This window comes from Festucalex cinctus, chromosome 3 (genome assembly GCF_051991245.1).
Source record: "Festucalex cinctus isolate MCC-2025b chromosome 3, RoL_Fcin_1.0, whole genome shotgun sequence".
In the NCBI taxonomy this organism is placed as follows: Eukaryota; Metazoa; Chordata; class Actinopteri; order Syngnathiformes; family Syngnathidae; genus Festucalex; species Festucalex cinctus.
In genome coordinates this window covers 7,004,185-7,021,140 of record NC_135413.1, presented here as the reverse complement: position 1 = coordinate 7,021,140, position 16,956 = coordinate 7,004,185, and the positions used below count along the sequence as shown (strand labels likewise).

The following is a 16,956-nucleotide window of genomic DNA, read 5'->3' as shown; positions in this document are numbered from 1 at the left end:
ACACGCACATACGACTGCTGGGAGACCATAGCAACACATAATCTTACATAAATACATATGGAATGCCATACTGATGCATTGCTAAGAACATTGAATTCTAGAAATGAATAAACAGTATGTGGCAGGTTTTCATACACACAAGCGGCCACTTGAAAAATTGTAGTGTCATGCCTTCCCAGCCAATACTTGATACATCCTTGTATGAGCTTGACAAAGCAGGAAAGGGCACTCAGCAGCCTTTGAACGCTAGAACAGTTTGCACAAGAAAGCTCAGGTCACCAGTGAACTGGACTCATGCCCAAACCTGAAGGGTACTATGCCCCTTGATGTATGACTCAAACAACATTTTCAAACAAATTGCGCTTTCTAATGCAAGATGAAAGTAGTAAGTGGGGAAAAAGTTTAGTCATATTAGGATTGCAGACTGGTCATCATATAACAAACTACTATAATGTCATTGAGTTTTAAAAAACTAACATTTTATATAAATATCAGCAAGACTATTAAACCAATATATTGTTGATTCCTTAATAGTGACAATGATTATGATACAACTACTAGTAATAATAATAAAAGTCAACATTTAGTACCTGTGTTCATCAATCCCACTTGGTTTAGTGAAATGACAGATTTATTGTCAATAATGAACTTATACGTTCAATACTGAAGGTGGAGGCACTTAGTTTTTTATGTAATAGTTCTGAGGATTGGCTCTTGTATTCACCGTCACATTTCAGAACACAAAGGAAGCAGTGGATACTTGATTGACACATCTGACTAATGGAGAGAATTGGTATAAAGCATAACATTGTTGTATCTCTATTTGTTTATACACTGCCAACAAACAAGAGAAAACTGTGGACATTTGCATAAAGTTAACACAAAAAAAACTGACATGAAGAATGTATGCTTGACAAGAAAAATAATGACGTTATCAAATTCATTCTGGACAAAATATTAACTTTTTTTTTTCTGCTGAAAAAGGCCAAATGAGTCAAGTATCCCTTTAACCACTAACGTAACCAGTAATGCCAGTAACATATTATTAAATTACATGGTACTCAATATTGGCTGCCATTCTGAATAATTAGTAATCTAACGAGCTACATTAAATAAGGTGGCAAAACACACCTTTTATGAAAACAACAGGTACACAACAACTGTACATTATGATACATAAAAGTTATAAGGGAAAATATTTACATTTTAAAACCGTGAAGCATTTGGGATGAGTTTTATGTTTATTTGTCTGGTGGGAGAGACATCATGTATGTGCCAAGTCATGTGTTAGCACGTTAACATCGCAGATGTAGATACCAATGTAAGTAGAGACATTTGTGTTTCCAAGCTGAAAACATAGTCCCTATGTTGAGTTTGTGACAACTAAAGATGAAAATATTACAGTTGATTGTGCACAATTAACTGCAGACGGGTATTTACTATATCGCGGGTATTTACTATATCACCGATTCATAATTTTCCCATCCGAGTCGTAATGCATCATTGCATAATGTCAGAGCGGAACATTTGAATGGGATCTCCTGTCTCCTTTGTTGTGGGAATTGCACAACCGTGCAAGTGACGTACCCCGAAGTAGTCGGTTGTCTAGTTGTTGGACTCTCCCCGCAGGAGTCCCGAATGGGACAAACAATTTTCACGTTAAGTGAGGTAGTTGGCATTGGCCGAAATCAACTAATAAACTAACTCTGAATCTAATTTAGTTTCTTTTAAAATCAACAATCAGTAAAGTAACTAAATTACTTTTAAGCTAGCATATAACTGATAACATGGCTTTGTATTTAGAAATGAAATTGTTTACGGTACTTGATTTACATTTGCTGGCAATCATCCAGAGGTGTGAGTAAGTCATTGTTTTGCAGTAAGTCTCAAGTCTTTGCCCTCAAGTCCCAAGTCAAGTCCCAAGTCAAGACTGAAAAGTCTCAAGCGATTCACAAGTCCTACACTTTGAGTTTCAAGTCCTTTCGAGTCATTTTAACATCGTAGATTATATTATTTGCGGTGACCATCAAAGTAGGAGTCGGGGACTCAGGGAATGAACCCAGAGTGGTGCAACTGACTGGCGTGTTTGCAATGTGTTACCAGTGAGTTTACAGTCTCATTAACTACACAGCTAGCAATGACTTAGCCGATAAACAACTGACATTAGCTTACTTACCGTTCTTGATGTTGAACGAAGTTTGAAGTTGTTGCCTCTCCATCAGTGATCGAATCTTGGACATATTGCAATTCATTTTTTGTTGACCACCTCATAGTTTTTGTACCCAAACAACTAGTGGTGCAACGGATCTTAAAATTCACGGTTTGGATTGTTTTTCCAAAAAATAAAATAAAGAAAGAAATCAATCAGATAAATAGAAATAGAACTTTGTCTTAATTTATTTTATAAAATGCTTTTGCCCACTAAATATATATATATATATATATATATATATATATATATATATATATATATATATATATATATATATATATATATATATATATATATATATATACATGGAATCATCCATCCATCCATCCATCCATCCATCCATTCATTTTCTTGACCGCTTATTTCTCACAAGGGGGTGCTGGAGCCTATCTCAGCTGGCTTTGGGCAGTAGGTGGGGGAAACCCTGGACTGGTTGCCAGCCAATCGCAGTACATGGAATCATATAAAATTATTGAAGTTTCACATCCGCCACCTTCAGACGGTTGCATTATCATTAAGGAGTTGCTGTGTTTGATGGGCCTATGATGCTCCACCCGAGTTGTGTCCGCTGTGCAAAAGCTTCATTCGTAGCACCAACAATGACTTCAAGAGGAGCCAGGGCTGATGGACAGTCATATCCAATCAAAAGACCCACTTTACAGTCTTGAAGTGGCGGTAATTTGTCTGCTATATGTGCCAGATGTGGCCATTGTAGTGCGGTCTGACTGGTAGGAATCTGACCCTTATTCATTGGAATGAAGTCACGGGCGTATGCCTGCTTTATCTGAATGTGACTGTCCAAGTTTAGGCCTCTTACTTGTAAATCTTGAACATTCTTGCTTGCTATTATCGTGTCAGTAGCAGTCATAGTGGTCAGTTTTAGTTTAACTGACTGGGTAGCCACATTAAATTTGTCAAGCACATCTTCTAAGATGAATGTCGAGCTGCTCTGTGCATCTAATATTGCATAGGTAAGTACTTCCTTCTCTGGCTCCACAATTGACGAGATAAAAACTGGAACAATACTCGATGTAGCAGAAGAACATTTTGCTGATGAGTGGAATAGAACCTTATGCACCCCGGGTCTTCTCTGGCCTTCTGCGGGAGTAAAGTCATTCTTTGCAGGTCTGTGAATGGGATTTGTATGTAGGCTGGTTGGATGACGACGGTGACATGTACTACAAACATGTCTTTGTTTACATTCCTTGATGAAGTGTCCCTTCTTTAGACATCCAAAACACAGATGATTGCCATATATGAATGTTTTCTTACCCTCAAGGGTCTTTGCTGCAAACACGGGGCATCTAGCCATGTCATGACTTTCCTTTTTGCAACAAAAACAGTACGATGTCATTTTGCTGCTGGACACTATTTGGGAGATAGTAGTCTTTGGTTGTGTACTCATTTTGGGATTCTTCTTCTCCTGTAGTGACCGATTGTCCAAGGATTTGTTCTTCAGAAAGGCCGGTGAGGGGATATGACTGCAGAGAGTCTGTGCTTCTGTTTTGAGAAACTGCGCGAAACATGCAAAATTAGGGTATTCGCCATTAGTTTCAAGTTCATCAACAACAATTTGAGTCCACTTGTGGATGATCCATTCAGGCATTTTTTCAAGTAATTTACAGTTTTCCTCACACCCGTCCAAAAAGGTTAGTTCTTCACCATGTGCTACTGCACCGTTGCAGCTTTTCAAGAAGTCTACAAATGCTTTCAGTGCCAGCGGATCATCATCTCTGATCTTGGGCCATCTCATCAGCTTATCTCTGAATGCTCTTTCGAGAAAAGTGGAGCTATCAGGTCTTTCTTGGAGTTCTGTGAAAGCTTCATTGCTTGCCTTTTGTTTGTCTCTGTGGAGGAAATCTTCCGCAGCTTGGTGTGTATCAACAGTAGGATAATTTTTCAGTGTAGTCTTCTTTGTTGTTGGTGGCTTTCTGTTGATAAATGACACGGAAGACAATTCCATGTCATTAAATTTCAGAGGCTTATTACTGAAGGTTGGTGACTGTGGAACTTGAGGAATATTCATAGTTATTGAACTTGGTTGGGTCCAACTTACAGGCTCCTGAGCTGTTGAGATTTTAGGAGATAATGGTTGAGTAAGGAATGCAGATACAATTGGGTTTGTTGTAGTGCTACCTCTTGTTTCTTTATATGCAGCACTTCCCTGAATCTCATCCCCAAAACAGTTAAGACATTTGCAGTTGTTACATGTCCTTGCAAGCGTTGGATAATTCTTGGATTCTTTTTTTGCTTGTAACTGTTGCAATTTGGTTCTCACCTCTTCAAGTCTGAGCTTCATCTCAACCTCCTTTTGCTTAATTTCTGACAGCAGTGCCGTCTCCCTTAGTTTCCATTCCTTCGGCTTCAATTCTGACAACAACATTGACTCTCCAAGTTTCGAGTTGCTCTCCCCTTTGTTGAGTTGTTTGTGATATTCTTCATCCATTCTTCTACTGGAAGCAGTACCTAAATTTGAATGCTCACTGAATCTTGGAGACTCAGAGCTGCTCAGAGAACTTTTGCCTCCTTTTGCTTGGTATGGCATTTTGTTTTTGCGGATCTCTTATAGTTTACAGTATAATTAGCATCTTAACCCAGAAGACAATTGCAAAGACTGCCACCAGTCGGTATAGTCCTGTGGCAACTTCTCCAAAGACTTGTCCTGTCCCTTTAAGTGCAGAATTCATTCCAGAACTTGAGTTCAGTTTTAAGTGTTGTGATAGCTTGACTTTATCACACTGGTACAATGTTGTTCCTTAAGAAAGTAAAACACAACATAAGAATAAATAAATAAAATTAATAACTGTATCTTCACATTACACAATTCAGTAATTCCCATACAAACTATGGCAGATATAGTAAAGCACACCATAATCTTAGAGGTGGGCGCGTCAATGAATTTTGGATGTCCGTCATTCGGATATAGTGAACAGTCGGGACACACTTTCGTCATGTTTGAAGGCGAACCAAAGTGTAATCGTCAGTCTGTCAATATTATTTTAATCAGGCTTCCGTCATCGCTAAATTCCAGTCGCTATTTAAGACAAGGTAATTGCTAAGTTATATTTTGTCACCACTATTTTCCGCTTCACATTATTTTGCTATGTTACAATTCTTTTCCTCACTAATGTCGCCACATATAGTATGTGCACACGGTCGTAACTGAATACTACCTCGCCAGGCCAACCGACTCAATACTTCCCCCTTAGTTCAATAACCTGCCTGACCTAAAGTGGCACACCAAAACACCCCTTAGCTGTCTAACAATGTGTCTGATGTCAAATAAACAAATTGAGCACTGATCTGATGCATGCATAAACATAGCATTAATGAGGAATTTACAACCGTAGGAAAACATGATCATCACTGTCTGTAGTGACCCGAGCTCTACAACATGGCCAGCTATCAGTATTGCGACATAGCCAGACAAGAGAAATCTTGGAGAAAGATGTGCAAGGAAGTTAGCATACCTGTTAAGTGTATATTTACTTGTTTACTGCAGGAGAAAATGAATGGCTCGGCTGCAATCCCAGGAAATAAATGAAAATACTCTGTGGTGTATCAGCGAAATGGGCATCCGTCTGTGTTTCCGTCATTGACGGACTGAGAAGAATCCACTGGTACAGACCCGATGATTACATTGATGGATGAAAACCCAATTCCAGCAATGCTTAGTACATTAATTTTTCCAAAATTTCTCATGATTCGTTAATCGTCAACAAAACGGCCGGCCGTCACTGACCGATTGATCTCCCTTCAATATTGACGGAATAGCCCACCTCTGCTCAAAGACGAATACAAATTACTGCAATTAGTGTTTTTAAAAGCGGGTACATACCAAGTTGTGCTTATCTCCCAAGATTTCTTGTGGCGTCGGGCCTACCTTTCAGCACAACTACAATTCTCGAACATGTGCAATAACTCCCAAAAGTGCGACTGCTCTATACTGTATGACATCACCTCACATCATCTTATTATGGTTTGTCACATTGAAACAAATTCATGTCACCTTAAAGGCTTATATTGCAATAAAGAATTGCATCAGCAGTATTTTCACAGAGAATCTGTTGTCAGCCTAGGCAGCCAAGTTATATAACTTAATATTACAATAATTTTAAACATAATTTGTCATGTTTTAATTGGGCTAACCTTCCATGTATGTACACTCCTAAGTCATGAATTCAAAAGAAATTGGTGTGGTCCATCACGTTTCTTTATATCCTTCTGTATTTATATAGCCTACATATTTATATCTCACAACAGGATGTCAAAACTAGGGCTGCACGATACTGGAAAAACATGCAATATGCAATATACTTGCTGAATATAGCGACATCGCTATTATTGCGATATTTAACATGGACCTAAAGAAATTAAATTTTTATTATCAAATGAAAGGATAACATTTTTAAAATGGCAAAATAAGCAGCCTTAATGTAATCTTAGTTAATTAAGTGTAATTACCTCTTCATAATGTTCAACTATTGGATGGCAATGCACATTTTAGTTAGCGTCTGACTGCTCAATTTCAGATAAAAGCATAAAATTCCATATGAAACTTATTGCATGTCTTTGCAATATGCATATTGCAAGGGCCAATATCGCGATATCAATATTTTTTTCAATATATTGTGCAGCCCAAGTCAAAACAACCATTTTTGTGCAACTACAGAGCAAATTTCAACATTTTGGTCCAAATCCATGTTGAATGACTTTACAGACATTCAGCTGTAGGGTTGATTATCAAAAGTAGGTACTAATCTGGCACCCGGATCTGACTTAAGCGGTAGTAACCAGACCGAATGAAAACAAACTTTTCGGTGCTCGACTATTATAATTTAAACTCCCCCTTGTTATTCCGGCCTCAAATTGTGTGACCTGTGCTACGTAGTGCATTGAAATGATAGCGTGATGCCAAAAACAAAACAGTCGAAAGTTTGGCTTCATTTTTCACAGATGAAGGATGACTTTGGGAGTGCAAGATGCAATGGAATTAATGAAACACTTGGCGACTCATGGAGGCCGTATAAAAGCTGAGCAGTGCACGGTGTTTGACAAATTATGTGCCGAAAATCCAAGTACTTCAACAGCAGAAGTCTTGGACAAATAAAACAAAGCCCCACTCGCAACCCTGCCACTGCCAGTATGTTTGAAATGACATTGGTAAGTCTCATCATTAAATGACAACCGCAAATCTTGCATATTAGCTCATTTTGATTAGCAAACTTGCTAGCAAACACCGTTGCCGTTCAACAGCATGTGTGACAATCGTGTACATGGCTCTATATACTCCCACTTGGTGCTCACTTTCTGTTTTATGTGAAACTCAAAAAAGTCATTTTTTGTTTGTAAAATGTTCACATGGCCACAACAGAAAGGTTAGCTAAAGATTGTTGGCTAGGTGACCTACCTGTTTTGAATATACAGTACCTCCTGCCTCAGGATATGTCTTTGTTAAACGTTGTGAGCTGTTAATTCAAATGTACTACTACTACTAGTAACCTGGAGAGTTGGGTGTATCTTCTAAACTATTATGATAGGAATATTTTTATTTCTGGCTTTCAAGTTACCACAGTGACTCCTTTCACCTTTATTTATAATATTATGTTCAATTTAACCCTGTAAATAAAAGGATATTCATTTTGACCCAAAAAAAAAAAAGTGCAGTTTTGTATTTTTTAGGTACCGATTTAAGAACCATTTAAGCACCGGAACCATTTGAAAAGTACCGAGAAGGCCCCTGTACCAAACGATACCCAACCTTATTCAACTGTGAGGGTTCCATTGTATTAACAAATCAAAAGCAATAACAGTTTAAAAAAAATAAATAAAAAATAAAGCTGATTTGTTCACGCCTCCACGATTAGTTTAAAAATAGAGCTGACACTCTGATAGCAAAAATAGAGCTGACACACTGATAGCAATCTGAACTTTGATTTAGAACTACAATGTGGGATGTGAGTAAATGCATGGGTAGAAGTTTGTGAGGAACCTTCACTGTGTAACTAAGATCATATTTCCAGGCAGACAAGACCAGCGCTTCACTCAATCATGGCTGACTGTTTCTCAGCCCCGGTCCTCGAGTACCCCTACCCAGCTTGTTTTCCATGTCTCCCCAGCCAACACAGCTGAAGATTGTTATCAGGCTTCATGCAGAGCTTGCTGATTAGCTGACCGTTTGAAATACATACACGTGTAGCGCGTGGGAGACATAGAAAACAGGCTGGATAGGGGTACTCGAGGATCAGGGTTGAGAACCACTGGGATAGAACCAAGCGCATATCACTATTTGACACTGTCTCAGTTTGATTTCTCGATTCTCTGGTGAGTGGGGGTCAAACAGATGTAGAAAGGGAGGCAAAATACAGCCTGGCAAGCACATTTTAAAAAATCTGATTCTTTTGGCCATTGACAAATTTCAACAGTGTCATGCTGTGTGTTTTGCAGGTTGTGCTGTTCAGTGATTGTTTTGTGATTGCAGCTGCCTGACCTCTGTGAGCACCTGGCTTGATGGCCACACCTGTACCTCATGGCTCCTAATTAGCCAAGCTATATAGAGCTGGTCATTGTGGCTTGTGTTTGTCGGACTAAATCTCTTGCAAGCCACTTTCGCCCAAGTCAGTTACAATTTGTGTTTTTGACTCTCGCCTCGTTCTTTGGATTCTCGATTTCGTCTGCCGATTGTTATTGTTGTCTGATTTTTACTAGTTTTTTTGTGTAAGCACTTTAAGTTCTACTTCTTGCCTTTTGCAAGCTCTTTTTGTTATTGTTACTTCCGCGTCTTGGCGTGCGTTTTTTGTTGTTACTTGATATGTTTTCGGTTTGGTTAGACTACTGTGTTTTTGTATTATTGGTGTGCTTGTGTACAATAAATAGTGTGAAGTCTGAATCGTGTGTCCGCGCTTCTGGGGTCCACGCCACACCTTACAAACAGAAAATTTAATGCAGAAGTGTAGGGCATTTCCACATTTCCTGCTAAAAAAGAACTAGTGCAATGATGTCCGGTGAAACAGGAAGTAAATTCAGCATGGTATGATCCAGAGATTGATTACACAAATAAAACCACCAGTTTGTATCAGTTACTATAACAGCAATTGATGGGAACATGACAACAGCGAAATAAATGAAAAGGGTTATATTTTTTTCCTACTTTTTTTTTTTTTAATTTTTTTTTTTTTTTAATTGCACAAATGGCATTGTTGTCAAAATGTTCCGTTTTAACAGACCTGCAAAAACAGGCCAGGCCAGTAGATGGCAATGGCATTCGCCACCTACTAGTCACTCAGAGCAAAACCGTCTTAAAAATGTAATGTGAATATATGTGACTGAGGACTTTGGTAACATAACTGTGGGATGGAGTGTAGTGCATTAACCATAAAGAGACTTTAAGAGGGGTGCATAAAAGTGGGGCATAATTAATTTGAGAGCCAACCAAAAGGCGTATGAAATCACGTGCAGACTTACGATTTTTTTTTTTTAAGCAAATTTGCCAAGCACATCTTCCTTAGTTATGCAAGGATGTAGGATGGAGATGAATTGATTCCGTGTAGCACCCACAACCCTGGAGAACTGTCATGCTTTTATTTCCCAAAAGGTGATGAAAACACAAATTGCATATTCTCACAATACATGTGATAAGAAAGCCATTACATTTGGTAGAAAGTTTCAAACATTGAGGAAGCTGTCAGTGTTTGATAAGCAGTTCAGAGCAGCTGCTTAATATTTCATGAAGTTTGTTTGTAACAATTGTATTAATCTTTCAAACCAAAGTAAAGTTTAAGTGATATTAAAGTAGTCTTCTCTTTTGGCCATGCCTGTGTGGGTCTTCTCCGGGTACTCAGGCCTCCCACATTCCAAGGACATGCATGGCAGGTTAATTGGGCGCTCCGAATTGTCCCAAGGTGTGGTTGGTTGTTCGTCTCTGTGTGCCCTCTCAGAGCCCTCTCAGAGCCAGCTAAGATAGGCTCCAGGACCCCCCGCGACCCCTGTGAGGAATAAGCGGTTAAGAAAATGGATGGATGTTGTGAGTTGTATGTGCGAGTGTTTGGTGTGGCACTAATTGGTTGCTATGGATACCTGCACACCTGTGGCTTGTGAAACAATCAACTAGTCACTTTATAAAGGTCAGTCACAGGTGTGCATGTTAGGTTTTTCGACCACAGGAAGCTGAAGTTTTTCCAACTATCAGTGCATGTATATATGTCATCATTTGAAAGCGTTTTAGCATTTTATTTTTTTTATTTTTTGCATGGACTTTTTAGCCACCTGACACCCACCCTTTTTGTTGGTGTTTTTATACCTAACCAAATAAAGACAAATAGGTCAAAACGTACTTTAATGGCAGACTTATTTTTACACAGTACAACGTGTTGGAAAAGACACCTTTGCGATAAATTGCTGCTACAACAATATTAACTCTCTCAGTACGTATGACGTATCAATACGTCATAAGCATCATAGTCGTAGCGTACACATGACGTATAAATACGTCATCAAGCAAACGCAACAAGCAACCGTTGAGTGATCACCAGTGTGGTAAACAGCTCGTTTCGCCAGTCACATCGACCCCTGGACGTCTGTCGTCTGCATGCTGCGGCAGAGCTGCATTCAGACCAGCCAATTGTTTAATTTTATGTGCAATAAACTATTTTGTTATCAAAAGCACTTTTTACACAATTTTATTGCACGAAAACATTATTTAGATGTTTGAACTGTGACAAAAGAAAGATCGTCGTGTTAAAGTCCAAGTTGTGCTTGAAATGTTTGTCTTACAAAAAGCTCTTTTTCAACGCTTTTTTTTCTCCTTAGGAATTGAAATTTTGACAAAACTTGGCTTTATTCTTTTTTTTTTTTTTTTTTTTTTAAAGAGCTCAAAATTGTTCATTCGGTAGTCTTACCGATTCAACGTCTTATCATCATTGCTCTTTTTGTGTGTGTGTGTGTGTGTGTGTGTGTGTGTGGGTGTGTGTGCGTGCGTTTGAGTGTGTGCGTTTGCGTGCGTGCGTGTGCGTGCAAATACGTATAAATTTATACTCATTAATTCACCTAAAACCTTGTAAATATCCCATTACCCTTCGCCTTAACCAGGTACTTCAGAATCTTGCCAGAGTCGTGAGGTTCAAATGGTCAGGAGACCAGAGAAAAGGTCAGAAAAAATAAAGAGAAAAGAAAGATAAATCAAAGTGAAATCCAGCACCGACCAAACACTTCCTGCCTTCCCCATGGTTACAAAATCAAAGTCTTACGCCAACCCCGGAAGCCTCTAAATTCCAACAAATTAGCGAGATCTCAAGAGACCAGAGGAAAAACTAAAGAGAGGAAGGAGGGAAGGATAGATAAAGCAAAGTGAGATCCACAGACACCAGCACCCACTGATTCAAGGGGCTGTGGGAGGGAGAGGCAAATTCTGTTTGAGTTTCAGTAGATGCTGGTGCGATGGATCTGGCATGCATAAGGACCACCACCAAAGAAAGAAGCCGTCAACCACAAAGCGAGCACCGCCCCCCCCCCCCCCCCCCCCCCGGAATCCCCAGGCCGGAATCCCCAGGCCGCGGCAGCACCAAGGCCACCCCCAAGCCACCCGAGCGGACACCGGTCGGCGAGCCGAACAGCCCCGGCCCACACCCCCGAGCCCAAGGCCGCAGACGAGGCCCGGCGGGCCCCCACAGCGCCCCACCGGTCCCCAGCCCCCATCCCCCCCCCGCACCCCACCCAAATCCGCCACCCGCCACAACCCAGGCCCCGCCACCCCCGGCCCCCAAACCCCTGAACACACCCCGACCCCCAACACCCAATCCCCCCCCCCAAACAAGCCGCCCCAGACCGCCAACCGCCCCGCGAACCCCGCCCCCCGCGAGTCCCCCCCTCCCCACCCCCGGAAACCGGCACCGGGCAGCAGCGCAGAGAGGGAAGACGTGCCCACCCCACCTCCAGCCGTGTGAAAGGAGCACAGCGGCGGGAGGGGGGAAGCAGAGGAGGATATTCAATGAGTTAATCGGAGTACCATGTTTAGACTAGAGGAAATGCATAGAACATAGTATAAGATTGTAAAGAAAGTTTGGGGTTTGACTTGTCTTTCATGATGTGGTATTTGAAAACTTCCACTTTACCCAATTTTGTTTTATTTTTGATATTGTATAAATGGCCCGCAAAACAAACTCAAAAAGGAAATATGTTTATTAATATCAAGTAATTGTACACCGCCTCTTGCCCAAAGTAAAATGTTATAGGCTCCAATACACGACCAACCTGAGTGAGGATCAGCAGGGTGGGGGGAGACGGATGGATGGGAAAATGATCATTCATTAAATATGTCATCATTGAAATGCAGCCTTTGTTTGATTGCACAATTTGGACACTAATAAATATAAGACTGTAAAGGTTTATTATGTTTATCAATAAAACATCAAGGCTACAAGTGAAAGTGAATGGAAAAAAAATATGCAGCTGTTTCAGAAGTCTTTGCCGGGCTTTATTATTCAAACAACCCTCCAACATGTCATAAACAACCAATTTTACTATTTCACTATCTGATCATCACGTTATACAAAGCGTCATAGCACAGTGATCATCCCACACTTGTTGGGAAACTCATTGTGCGTGGGCGGATATGACATACTTCCGGTTTAACTACAGTACTACCTGTAGGCCTTGTTTGATGTCTACTTTATGGTTAAATGGCCTTCACTTTAGTCAGAGCTGATAAAACCGGCCAATTATTCCTACAATTCACAGGAAGAACATATCAATCGCAGCAATATAATATACACTCATACAAAGGGTCCATTAAACCCCGGCAGATTTTGCTGCTGGGTAAAAAAAATTTTTGCTTTACAAGTTAAGACGGTAAGAAAGCATTACAGATGCAAGTACTCAGCAGGATAATTTATAAAGTATAAAAACTGATTTCAAAAAGAATGTGAACCTGGTTGCTGGACATTAAATGCAATCTACAAAAAAGTTTGAATCACATTAGCAAGCAGTTTTCATAATGTCAGCCAGCATATGAGAACGGTTTTCCTTCACTGTGACGTGCGATTATTATACAACATACCATAACATCCGGACTGTACTACTTTCTCCTTCAAGATGTGGGTAGCTGTACTGTGAGGATGCAGATCAAACATATGAGCCTGGTGCTTATTAGATCCAATTCCATTTTGTTACCAAGGTCTGCGCTTATTTTCTGACATCTACCATACAGAGCCCTTATAGAGGCCTCCCCATCCCAGCCAGAAGATGAGGAACGGAACGGGCAGACTCAAGAACATCTGACTTCCATTGCCAGGCGCAGCTTGTGTGTTCCATTTGGCCACTGGTATTCTGAAAAGACGCACGGCACCAGTACCAGAAGCCCACTCTCAAACACACATGATGTCATTGAGGTTCGATCATTACAAGCTGGAGATGAATCTGTGTTGGGCTGGGTGAGTTCCCATGCTTCGTCCTTTTGAAAACAACAGGCATACGTATGCTTATTGCTCACAATGATTCTGATTGCAGAACATGATAGCTTTACGTGTTAACTGAAAAACTGTGAGGCAGGTTTCTCTTCTCAATTGACCTTACCGTGACACGCCCCTCCCCGTACTACTGACCCCGCTGTCCCCTACTGGTCAAGATGAGCTAACGTGCATTCACAGAAATGGCAAAGTTCTTCAGATCTTCCTTGTGATTTCTCGGTCAGGTGTTTTCAGCACGCCGATATTTCTCTTTGAAGCAAGCAGAGGGGCTTTGCATTTTTTCAGTGAAGGGTACCTTCACTCCCTTACCGTGCAATTTTGCCCAAAAACAAAGGAAATACACATCGCTGCCTGCTGCCACAGAAGTCAGAACAAGAGTCACCTCACTCGCTTCGACCGATTGTCAGCAAAACCAAAGTTTTTGGACATTGTTCCTGTCAAGCAGGGTAATGTGCTGTCATTTACTGCTCCTAATGTGGGCCAAAGCATGCTTAGCACACGACATGTAGTTTTAGCCTAGCAGAGTGAATGTCACCCGGATTGTTACCATCCACTTCGACTCGCTGGCTGCTGGATCTGCCAGTTTTATCTGGCTTTCGGTGTCCTCCGTGGCTGTACTGTTTTTGAATAAGTGCTTCTTTGTTGTAAGGCGCAATTCCACCTTTGATGTCCGCCATGGGACGCGATAATTCCTCGTGAGTTCTATGTTGCCACCGGCAGCCATGTAATTCAATGTGAATTTTACGCACGCGATACGTCACGATGATCACGTGACTGTCCAAAATGCCTGATATAGTACTTAAGGCAAACATATTAATAAAAAGTGCTATAAAATCATAATTGCTCAACATAAATTGGCATTTTTTTCAGGGAAGAGTTGAAATTAACTAACCTTGCTCTCGCAAGATGAATTCTCACAGTATTTATGAGTTCACATACTCCGGAGAATACATCTTGTACCGCTCCCGCAGATAACCGCCGTTCCGAACCGCTGGTGGTTCGGACCAATCACAGAGCGACGTTGTTTTTGGGGGTGGGATACACAACTGTGACAAAACCAGGAAGGGGCTAACATACTAACACAACATGGACGAATGGATGCTACAATTAATTCTGTTGTCGCAGAATTACTCATTGTTGAATGTTGAACAGCGAGAGTTGCTTCGTGCATTTCTAGCTGGTAAGAAGAAGAAGTTCGTGCTTTCCCCCCCTTCGACAAGAACGAACACGAAATTTTCACCCGTGGCCATGATTGGTTAAAACAAACATGTAGAATGTTGCATCATCCAATCAGCTCGAATTATTGTATAGAATGTCCCGCCTTTTCCTGACAAAAATACTGTGGAGAGGTACCAGATGGCTGTGTAATATCTATCTGGCGATTGCCAGGTTCGAAATTAACTATTTCACAGAATAGCTGGTTAGTTTTTCACAAGTCTTATGCTCCTTTAATATTATTTTTTTCTACTACAGTTTCAATTCACCACTTTAACATAACCAACTTTTCATGTTGCATGAAACATGACATGTAAACACTGCACCTATTAGCCTTAAAATATACAACAACAAAAATTTATGAGCCGCTGCCGCTTGCCGCACGCTTACGTGTACAGTACAGTTTACAAAACGCGCCACACTACGGCAGCCGAAAAGTCACAACTCTCAACAGTGAAGTGTTGTTTTAAAACCAAGCTCAAACAGATTGAACATGTTAGACACTCGTCTCAAGGTCTCATGAGACAAAAAATTCACCAAAATTACGTGCATTTACGGCGCTAGGCTTCAGTTACAGCGGTGACGGTTCTGCCCCCACTTTCTTTCTTTCTTTCTTTCTTTCTTTCTTTCTTTTCCTCCTTCCGCTCAGTTTCAATGAGCATTTAAATCACAGCTTTCCGCGATTACGTAATCATGTGTTGTCAAACCGCGGTTTAATCGCAAATGCAATTAATCGTTCAACCCTAGTCCTAATCTTCATTCATGAAATCGGACGACACAACATATGGCCACATACAAACCAATTTAGCCTCAAAATATAGGACAACTCAAATTTATCAGCCACTGATGCCTGCCGCACACTTGCGTGTAAAGTACACTCCACACCGACCCCGACTATTGCGTATCTTCTGCGCATGCACTAGAAGTAATTCCCCTCCATACCATCGCCGGTGGCAATCATTATTCCTAAAGGCAACCGGAAACCTGGGTGCGGGATATAAAAACGTAAACAATGCATAGCAGACCCGATGTCCTCCCACGTGAATGAAACCCTCCGGCTTTTGGCACAGTATAATATATAAAAGTAAATCCTACCTGCTATATCCAGTCGCGTCCCCATGTCATGCCATAGTTTGGCTTTCATACCTTTGTCGGCAAACCTTTTAATGGCAGATCTTACACTGCCGATCTCTCTTGAACCAAAGAGACAAAGTCACCTTCCCAATCTTCTGTCCAGACAGAATTTGTACGTTCAAATGTTCGAGCATGGTTGGGAGAAAACGTTTCCCCCGCTCGTGGCTGACATTCCGGCGGCTGACATTCCGGCCGACCTCTTCCACTTTCACTCGCTTCCTCCACGGTGGAAGTGGCGGTGCCGAGTACGAGGTAAACGTGGCGGCCAGCCGGTGAAGCTAAAACGGGTGCTGGAACAATTTTAATCCCTTGCTCGTTCCCGAACGCATGGATGTACTCCGTTTTGGCTGCTACCGATCGTCGGCTCACCTGAAAAGCTTCGGCCGTGCTGCCCTGGACGCGGTGCCGACCTCCAGCTTCTGAGGGAGCTACCGCCTGGCTGTGCTTACTTGAACGCTCCGAGGACGTCGGGCCGAGGTGGAGGAACGGCGACTATTTTTTAAAACAAATTTAAATGTAAACGATGTCTATTGACCACATCAATCAACAGCTTTGAAACCACCGTCTTTGAAGCACAGCCACTGTGCTGTGCTGTTAATTTCCGACCTCCAAAATACTTGTACAATAAGGACTTTTTAAACGACTTTGCAAATCTTCTCGCCAAAATCATGCTGAAATCGTCTTTATGGGGGACTTTAATATTCATGTGTGTTGTCCTGAAAAACAACCATAAAGTTGAGCTGAGCACTGTTTATTCACGTTTGTCACCAGTGTTGCCGGTAACGCATTACTTAGTAACGCGTTACTCAAAAAAGTTGCTTTCTAAAGTAACTAATAGTCTAACGCGTTACTTTATTCTACAAAGTAGTCTGATTAAAGTTACTGTCCAGAGAATCAATGCGTTACTCCACATTTTCATGAAGAAGGCAAACT

General features: G+C 41.1%; 1 long non-coding RNA gene across 1 annotated transcript in view; it reads right to left on the bottom strand.

The window, feature by feature from the left end:
• Nucleotides 1-9,573: 9,573 nt before the first annotated feature.
• Nucleotides 9,574-16,956, bottom strand: part of LOC144015530 (uncharacterized) — a 118,324-nt gene continuing 110,941 nt past the window's right edge. The window contains exon 3 of the long non-coding RNA XR_013282747.1: nt 9,574-10,197. This is a non-coding gene — a long non-coding RNA (uncharacterized LOC144015530). The remainder of the gene's footprint in view (nt 10,198-16,956) is intronic.